The sequence below is a fragment of the Pollachius pollachius genome, assembly GCF_949987615.1.
Source record: "Pollachius pollachius genome assembly, chromosome: 1".
NCBI classification, from domain to species: domain Eukaryota; kingdom Metazoa; phylum Chordata; class Actinopteri; order Gadiformes; family Gadidae; genus Pollachius; species Pollachius pollachius.
Genome location: NC_136934.1, coordinates 32,341,362 through 32,351,296, shown reverse-complemented (window position 1 = coordinate 32,351,296; position 9,935 = coordinate 32,341,362). Strand labels below are relative to the sequence as shown.

General features: G+C 44.8%; 1 protein-coding gene across 1 annotated transcript in view; it reads left to right on the top strand.

Annotated features, from left to right (window-relative positions):
* Positions 1-376: 376 nt before the first annotated feature.
* Positions 377-9,935, top strand: part of zbtb7b (zinc finger and BTB domain containing 7B) — a 17,991-nt gene continuing 8,432 nt past the window's right edge. Inside the window, exons 1-2 of the mRNA XM_079737217.1 lie at positions 377-798; positions 2,574-2,689. The gene's annotated coding sequence lies outside the window, so the exon portion shown is untranslated. The remainder of the gene's footprint in view (positions 799-2,573; positions 2,690-9,935) is intronic.

Sequence of the window (9,935 nt, the reverse complement as noted above, 5' to 3'; positions counted from 1 at the left end):
AGCGGGCTTGTATCTCCACCGCCTCCCCCTCCCTCCGTGATCACCTCCAGATGGCCTCGGAGGGAATATGCTGAGTCACTAAATACAGCCGCGCTGCCCTAAATATACATCCACGAACGCATTTGCATTCTCCAAGTGATAAGCTACAATAGCCTACACGCCGATAGCCTTCCCCCCGCTGTCCCATGCCGGTGGTGTGGGCCTGTGTACACCCACCTCAGGAGAGGCAGCACAGAGATGCCCGAACGTTATCCTGTCTCAACGTGTCCAAGAAGTAAGGGGAGTCTCCCAGAGCCTGCCCAGCCCTCCCCTCGTGCATCTCCTCCCTCCTCCGCCGGGGCGACAGACATCACCACTGGCCTATAGCACCGTGGCCGACCCCTCCTGTGCCCTGCCCACCCTAGCGGTCCCTCGCGAGCCCTGCCAATCCGCGGCCGGGTGTAAAGTAGGGCAAGCCGCTTCCTGGTTCTCAGAAAGGAGGAGCTGGAAGTTGGAGTGGGCCAGCGAAGTCAAACAGGGGGGGTAAACAGTCTGTGAGCCGGCGGTCTGCAGGGACGCGGTAGAGAGAGTGGGATCAAAACGACCGACACAGCAGGGAAAGGGGTGTTTGGCTTGGGTAAATCTCCTCGTGTCCGCTCGGGTTGTCGAGGTCTCTAAAAGGGGACCCGCGCGCTCGTCGACCCCCGGCCGCGAGCCGTTTGAGGGGGAGACTCAGGGTGTGACGGAATAATTCAGGAAGTATTGGAGCCGGGCAGGTGGGAGGCGACGAGGAAATACAGGTGACACACCGGCATCCAGGTAACTATGCTTCCACACTGATATCTGATATTAAAACAGCGGTGTCAAAAGCAGGCTCACCTTTTCAGATAAATATATTGAACATCAGTGAGTGACACCGGAGTCTCGTCATCCCCCTCTGGGTTCTGATCAGGGTCACGAGAGGACTTACCACGTCATGGGTATTCGGTAACTCTCGGGTGACGCGTCGACTATTATTTCGCTTTCTCTGTTAGTTCGCGCTATTGTTTCTTGGGAAATGTTCTTATAGTATGAATGAAATAAAAGACGGCCGTTTATTTCAGAAAGACGTGCTTTGCCGATGCTCGTTGGTCACCTGAGGTGTCTGTAGCCAGGTGAGCGCGCGGGGTTGGCGAGGGCGGTTCTGGAGACTCGGATGCTAATTTTAGCTGCGAGTACCGGCTGACATCCAAAACCTCACCTGCTCTCACGCACACTCGCCGCCGATTGGCTTTCCATAGGTACATTCAGATGCCACCCTGCCTAGCTTGCACCGTTTCTCTAACTTAGGTCCCCTGACAGTCAAAACTAAAAACCAAACCAGTTGTAAAAACAATGTCATATTTGATCTGAGTATTCTGTTGTGGATTCGTTTTTTCATACACAGTTGACGTATGGCTATAATGAAATTCTTGTTATACTAATGGGAGCTGGGAGTGCTTTGTGTCACACCAGTGGGCTTCGTAGGCTGGCTTTCTCCCGCACGGTTGCTGACTTGCCCCTCTGACAGACCGGCTTAACCAGCTCAACTGGCTTGGGTTTGGTCTCTCCTTGGCTGGGTTAAGGCTTGTTTGATTAAGGCCTCAGCCCACAGGAGCAGCCAGTGCACTTTATAATGCCGTGGTGCAGGTTCAGGTGTTCACCCTCACTACTCACCCTGGCACTATAAGGGGCTGCAGGTTGTTAGTTAGACAGTGCAACTAAACTCACTGTTAGTGAGGCAGCCACCTTATCCTGCAATTGAAGCACCAGACCTCTTGGATATCCCAGTAAGTCTGTCTGACTGTTCATAAAATTGATTGTGTGTGTATATGTGTGTGAGTGAACGTCTGTGGTTATGTGTGTGTTTGTGTGTGTGTGTGTGTGTGTGTTTGCCTCTGTGTGTTATAGCACAGTTTTGCCCATACATAAGAGAGACTGCCTAATCCATTATACATCCGTCTCTATATGTCCTCAGCTGACCTTCTCCCTGCCAGCTCAGTTTCTTGTGGGTTAGGTAGCCCAGCCTCCTCTGCTTCAATACTTAATATCCAGCGCGTTCTGTCAGGGTACTATATGTATATTATTATAATGTGTTGTCGGGACAATGCTTGTACCCCTCAAAAGTACTAACTCATACAAACATGCATGCACACATCTAGATCACAAGACCTTCTCGTGTGTGTGTGTGTGTGTGTGTGTGCGTGCGTGCGTGCGTGCTAGGTGGGAGATAGCGTTTCCAGCATAGTTCTTTGTTTCATTGTTTGAATATCTCTACTGAACACCTCAAAGTGGGAGGTTCAGAACCCAGGGGTTCTTTCACTGTGTATTTAGCCCTCACCACACACAGGCACGTTGCTACTATGCCCTCCGTCGTATCATCACATCGCATCTACGATGTGTAAATGGACATATATTGACTACGTATAAAGGTATCCTACACAAAGGAAAAAAGCTGCATGTTATTTGTATCTATCTTGGTTTCAGTTTAGTTCAGTCTTGCGATCCCTTGAGGCGGTTTGGAGTTGGTTTGTTAAATTGGTATTGGCTTACATAATTTTGGTTCCCTCCTCCAGGTGTGTTATCTCCCGACTTACCCTTGCCGACGAAGTGAAAGCGGGGGGAGGAAGAAGCTGGACGCGGGAGGACATCCTTTTTCACCCCAACCTTTCCCTGTGTTTATGGACTGCAGGTATGAATTACCGAAGGGGGGGGGGGGGGTGTGTGTGTGTGTGTATGTGTGTGTGTGTGTGTGTGTGTTTGTGGTAAATGCCGCTGTTAATGTAGTCAGATCTGCAACACTGTTTTGCAAAACTTAACATGTGCACCTAACTAGAGATGGAGTGTGTGAGTATAATTGGTTCACATTCATTGGTTCTATGAATTGGCTTCTCCCAAGTCTTAATGCTGCCTTTTTTAATCGATGGTGTTGCAGAAACTCTGTGATTTTCTGTCAGTTCGTCCATCTGTTGCCGTATGGTGCGATGGGTGTGTTCCCGTGACAAATCATGTGATGAATCTGTTGAGGAGTATGACCGGTGACTGGTGTGCGTCTGTGAAGCAGTGATGGGGAAGGGAGAAGTGATATAGAGTGGTCTGTAAATTGGGAGGGAACACATTTACAGACCACACACGCACACACACACACACACTGCAGGAAATGCATGCTTTAGGGCATGTGACCCTTTTATTTGAATTCCCCCAGTTCGCACAGCATACGTGTTTCGGTTTCAAGCGCAGTGGGCGTGGGGGATGTGAGGGGATGCTAATCATGCCCTTGGTTCCCTCTGGTTGTGTAATGTGTTCAGGGTCTTTCTCCTATGTTTCCCTTATTGCCTAACACCTCACCACAAGCCGAAACCACCAAGCAGTCACTCACACTCTTGATCATCTCACAACATCCTTGACTCTAACGTTGGACCTCATCTCATGTCCCAGAGATCGACTCTTGCCATCGCACTCGTCTCTTTGTAAAAGAATAAGCTCTTGCCACATAAATTGAATGGAAAGTGAAGGCCCCGAACTATGTTTTTATTGCCACCATGGTTGCTATTTGAAAAGATTGTAAACCACTTGAAACACCTGTTGGCTGTAATTCCATATAACAACGTAAATGACCAAATGACAATGAAGTTACCACCGCATTACATTTGTGGAGAGCGTATCTCTCTCTATCTAGTGTTACCATACACTTGGAAAAGCACCATCTTTACAGTCATACTCTCCACGTGTGTCTCCATTCGGGCCCTGATGATAGAGGAAAGGTTAACCCCTGAAGGTAGCTACAACCGGGACGTTGTAGCTGGGTCCTCAGCCCCCCTCCCCCTCCGCGATGACGGGTGTCAATAGAGGAAGTTATGCGTCTTCCACTTCCTCTTTTCGGTCATGGGTTTCTCTACCATTAAGCTGCCCTGCCTCCCTTCTCGACCACCAGCCTGCAGTCCCACGCCACCCGACCCCCACCAAGCCCGACCGACCACAGCGATGGGTCACGACACTTACAGTAAAGCTTGAGGTTCTGGTGATACAGAGAAAAAGGGAGTGATCATGAATCAGCGCTTTGCGAAACACGACAAGAGATTCAGTTTCAATTGAAGTGGGAGTTTATCATAAATAGTACGGTGGAACAAGACTTTCAGAGAAAGAGGAGGAAAAATTAAAACGTGTGTAAGACAGGTACACGCTGCACATCTCCTGTAGGGCAAAAAGGGCTTCCAGGATGTTGCATCATTGCCCCACATATAGAGATAATAAATAGCATTCATAAATCAGTTTTCAATTTTCAATAGTGTATTTATTTGGAGATCAAAAACTGCACACCAAAGACCATGTGTGCCATCCCTCTCCAACCCCAACCTGAATTATATATGCAAATGTGACGATTGTTAACAAAACGCCTCTAATGCAAACTCTTCATGAATCATGAATCCAATCTGGGCCCATTATGACCACCATCAATGCATGTGTTCATCATTTGGTGATTTTGAACGATGGGGCCTTGGGTTAGTCAGTAAGCTGGCCTTGAGTTCCTCCATCAGGCATTTACATCTAATCACATGTAAGACCTGTAATGGCCACTAATTGGCTGTGTACTCAGGGGCTTTCTCACACACGTTTCCACTATGTTCTGTCTCTCTTTAGGGTATTTTGTCTGTTCTGCTTTGTACTCTTATCAGCGTGTCTCATGATCCATATCGGCTGCTCTTCGCGTGGTCGTTGTGTCCCCGGCCAACGCAGGAACAGGAAGCTGATCAGGATCAGTTAGTTTTGCGACATTTTCATGTTGGTGTCTATCTGTCTGAGCCAGAGTGATACTTTTGCAATACTAACCCTCCCATAATGACTGTGTGACACACACACACACACACACACACACACACACACACACACACACACACACACACACACACACACACACGCACACGCACACAAACATATATATATTTCAGTGCCTGACAAAATGTCGTACCATTTTTCATTCTGATACTAAATATTAATAATATTATTACATTCTTAAAAATAATATTTTCTAGTAATACAATAATCACAAATATAACACCATTCATATTTACAAATATAAATCGCTCCACGTTATTTGCTTCATCCATCAGAGCCCATCTTCCTTCAGAGAGACCATCTTATTTAACAAATCTGAATTGTGACGTACTTATAATATTAAAAACGTACTTATAATAACATTTTTCCTTTCCTTTCTATATAATGTTTCAAGACAATGATGAATTACATTTTATTCAAGATGGTCTGTTGGTGCTTAATTGGTTTTGATATCAACTATTTTAAATGATAAACTTCTGCCCTTTTAATCCAATTAACACTCCTAATTAAATAGAGAATTATGATTGAATCATGCTTCCAAAAATAACGAGCATATATATTTTTTTCTGAACAATACACTTAAATTATATTTTAAAAAATAAGTTGTAATTACTGTTGTTGTATGGTTATATATTATAAGTGAGTAAATCGAGCATGGAGGTAAAATATAAATAACACATCGGACCTTATGGACAATAGTCATACAGACTTAACACACAGGTGTAGATAAGGGAATAGATACCAGCAGCATTATATGAATACATAAGGTATAATGGATCTAAAAATATCCATGGTATATCTAAAGATATACCATGGAGACATTTAGAAAGAGAGGGGAACATATCAGCTGACTAATCATTGCATTAACTGTAATATAAAGATGTATTAATACTTCCTGCATATGCAACTATTTATGGTCCTGAAAGCAAGGAGCCCATTAGACACCAACCGCCAAAAGCTTTTTCAGCTTTTCTTCAGAAAAAAAAAGACTTCAAGAGAGTCAAAAGAATGTTAAAATCAAATATAGAACGCTGGGTAAGGATTTAGATGATGCCGTGCATTCACTGAGTTAAAACACCAGGACACACGTGCTAAATGCCGCTCCAATTCTAACGTTAAAGGATGATCTGGTTTGTATCTGAACGGACCAACCAGTTGTTAAAGGAATCTATGCTGCTACTGTTGGCAATAACAGTTAAGTTTCCACTTTTGTAACCTAGGAGTTTATTCAATAGGATTTTAACTTTGGACCCTGAGCAGTTAAAAAAGGAAGTGTGTCTGTGTGTGTTCAAATTAAGATCTAACATATCGCCAATGTATCGTTTCACAGAAACTAGAGCGTATCTATCTATCTGTGTCTATGCGTGTGTGTGTGTGTGTCTTTGACACACAGACCATAATGGGGGAAGAAACTGCTGACCAGATAAGGAGATCTAGAGCAATATGTGAAACAACTCTGTCAGCATGCCTTCTTGTGTGTGAGTTCTTTATCATGGTGAATCTCCCCTTTCAGTGGCGATAATGCTGGCTGCTACCACATTTCTCCTGACAACCTCCGCAAAAACTTCACACAACACACCTGCACGGACTATTGCTGCTTCCTGTGTGTGTGTGTGTGTGTGTGTGTGTGTGTGTGTTCCTCTCACTCTTTGTTTTTGTTTTTCTGTGTCATCTTGTCAATGCCTCTCTCCCCCCCCCCCCGTCTCTTTTATTTTTTTCCATCACTCACCCCTTCTTCTCCCTCGCCCCTGCTGTAACAAAACCCCCTCTGCTCTGGTTTCATGGCTCCTTGCTAACACAGATTGTTCAAGTACGGGACTAGATATTCCTGTCTTAACCTTCCCCTCCTTCTCTTATCGGTTCTTTGCATCTCGAGCCAGCCCACCACCTACTCCCTCCTTCTCTAAACTCCCTCACTCCCTCGCCGCGATCTCCTGTACCCCCCCTCCCCCACCCGGCTCCCTGTTCCAGCCCCTCTTTTCTTTTCTGGGGTTTTCTAAGGAGGAGCAGCAGGAAACGGACCTGCCCCCTGTTCCTTTTGTTGTCTCTCCTCTCCTCAAATCTTGCACCTTTTCTATTCTCCAGACTGTGATTTGTGTATCTTTGTTACTTCACACACTCCCCCTTTCTGTGTGAAAGGGGGACAACAAATGTACGTGTGAGAAAGTGTTATCTCCAGCCAACCAAACTTAACTTGTTTTTGTGATGTGTATACGTTGATATGTTGGTGTGCTCAGGAGTACTGGAACCTTTAGCACAACATTTTATTTGTATGACTATTTCAAAGAATTAACCATTTTATTCTGTTTATCATACAGGGTTAATTATAATATACTCTATTTTCCAATCTTATGGTTTTTTTTATTTGAGATTTCGATCCATGTAGTACTGATGTGCTACATAATTTTGGCTTCTGGTTTAAGCCTCTTTCATTTCAAAGTCTCCGGAGAGCATTTGTGTGAACTTTGTTCCAACTGATGTATGAAACAAAGCATTGTTTAAGCAGGAGGGAGACGGGAGGGGTGCCTGTGTGTACATCCAAAATGTTTACGTTACCACACTCTGTAGGGGGGTGCCCACACTATGCATGGGGTCAACAGATGATAGATAGCCCCGTGAGTCCACAGTGGCGTTGGGGTGACCAGGCGGTGGGTCAGGGGAAGGCCTGGAATGATCAGGCCTCCATTCTCCACCAGCGGAATGAATAATGTAACACACACACACACACACACACACACACACACACACACACACACACACACACACACACACACACACACACACACACACACACACACACACCACTGCCCCAGTTTAACGTAGGACAGAGCAGGGCTTGGTTGCAGGAGCACACTTTGGTAGAGAACATGCGCAGAAACCCCCCTGCCCGCCATTGTCTGTGGTGGGGAAGTGGCAGGAGGCCGCCATCGCAACGTCCTCATTGTCATGTTTGGCTTTTAACTAATTCAAATAGTAATTCAAATGTTGTACCTTAAATGTTCTTGTATCTTATAGTAAAATGCAAATGTCTCGACCAGGGGGCCTGGTCGCAGAAGGTCCCCGGAGACGGGCTGCTGCTTTTTTTTTATCGCACGGCAAAGACAAATTATTCAAAGTCCTCCGCCGTCGTTTGTGTCTAGTCAGCATTCTGGTTTCTCCCCCTGACTCTCGTGTGTGTGTGTGTGTGTGTGTGTGTGTGTGTGTGTGTGTGTGTGTGTGTGTGTGTGTCGTTGACGTCCTGCGCTTAAATGCTTCTACGCGGGGGCTGTTCTATATTGGGCTGAATGCAGCTTTGTGTTGTCAGTCGTGTGCACCCTCTCATCTAGCAACCCCCCCCCCCCCCGCCCTCCACCAGAACTACCCCTCCACACTCTACCTCCCCCCAGCCCATGCCCAATGTACCTCCTCAAGCAGGCTAGATGTATAGCGAGGTTGAGAGACTGTTAGAGGCTGGACCAGGCAAGCAGGGAGGAATAGGAGGGCAGAGAGGAAGAGCAGCACAAGGACAAAAAATGGTACGAGGGTGACTCCTATTTTCCGACTCTTTAATAGCGCTTTTTTTATTGTGGTTTTTGGCAGTGTTTAGGTTAATGTGTAAGTGCAATGCGGTCGTGAATACATAATGAAATAACCTATAGAGGCTTTGACTCATAGAGTTTTTCCTATTTTGAGTGTGTGTGTGTGCTTTGTGCGTGTGTGTGTGTGTGTGTGTGTGTCCATCCATCCACAAATGACAGTTAACTGAATTTTCAACTGGATATATTTGTAAGCTGTGTAAAAGAAACTATTGTCTTTTGTTTCTAATGGAGACCATTATGTTACCATGCCAGGTCTTAATATTATCCATCAGAAAATAATGAAGGTGTTGTTTTTCTAAAACAAGGTGGAAATTGAAAGACGTGGTTTCTTTTCTGTGTCTTTCCTTAGGAGGTCTAAGATTTAGATATTTTTTCTTAGTAAGATTTGGTTTGACCAATCAACATCCATGGACTCGCCCATGGGCATGGGAACACTAGCAAAGCTTACCAATGCTCCCACACTCTCTCAGAGTGACTTTGGAAAACGTCTGACATCAGATTTCAGCATTTGAAGAGCATTTCTCCCCTCGGTTGGCCACAGTTTTCAGTGAATAGCATAGTCACATTTTCCCTCTCTCTCTGATATAATTGAGGAGGATTGGGAAAACTTTGTGTTTAACGGAAAGAAAAAAATCAAACCGTAAATTCTCATACGAGCCGTGTGTGTGTGTGTGTGTGTGTGTGTGTGTGTGTGTGTGTGTGTGTGTGTGTGTGTGTGTGTGTGTGTGTGTGTGTGCGTGCACGCGCCTTGGAATTTCTTGGTGTCTGTTTGTGAAAGGAGAGTTTATAATTCCAGACTAAGAGACATGAGACAATGACACACATTGGAGACTGTATTATATTAACAGTATGGGCCTTTCACTTCACTGTGAACCAACATGTGGTAGAGGTCCAACGGAAAGTGCTATTTTGTGCCATTGAGAGCCGTGGTCTTGGTCAGGCAGGTGTGCGTATTTCTTTTTTCCGATACTTACTTTATGTCATCATGGATACCCAGAGAAGAATGGCAAGTAATAATTGTTTCAGCAGTTGTTATAAATGTCCAGAGTATAAAGAAAATATACTTTTTATTATTTAGAAATCAATTCACCATGTGGAGGAAACCATGTTATTTACCATATTGTGAGGCAATTTGTATATTGTAGAAGACGAACCATTTGCAACAAAGCATTGTTTGCTTACAGTTCACATACAAATATTAAATTCCCTTGCTGATGTCCAATCAACCTTGACATAACCAAGTACATGTTCATGATTACTTTAGTACATTTAAATGTGTATGTTTATATGAATAAGTGTACGTTGTATGTCAAATATTTGGTCATTTGGGGTTTGTTGGCAAACTAGAACGGTTGAAGAAGGGTGGTAATATGGTAGCAAGGCATGTGAATCTAAGGGTGTGCCATTATTAAGTGACTCATTGCTGTAAAAGTGACAGGAATTTCTTTCTCTTCCAACACATCCCCTTTCTAAGGAATCTGCCTAAAATAACATTGTGTGTGTGTGTATGTGTGTGTGTGTGTG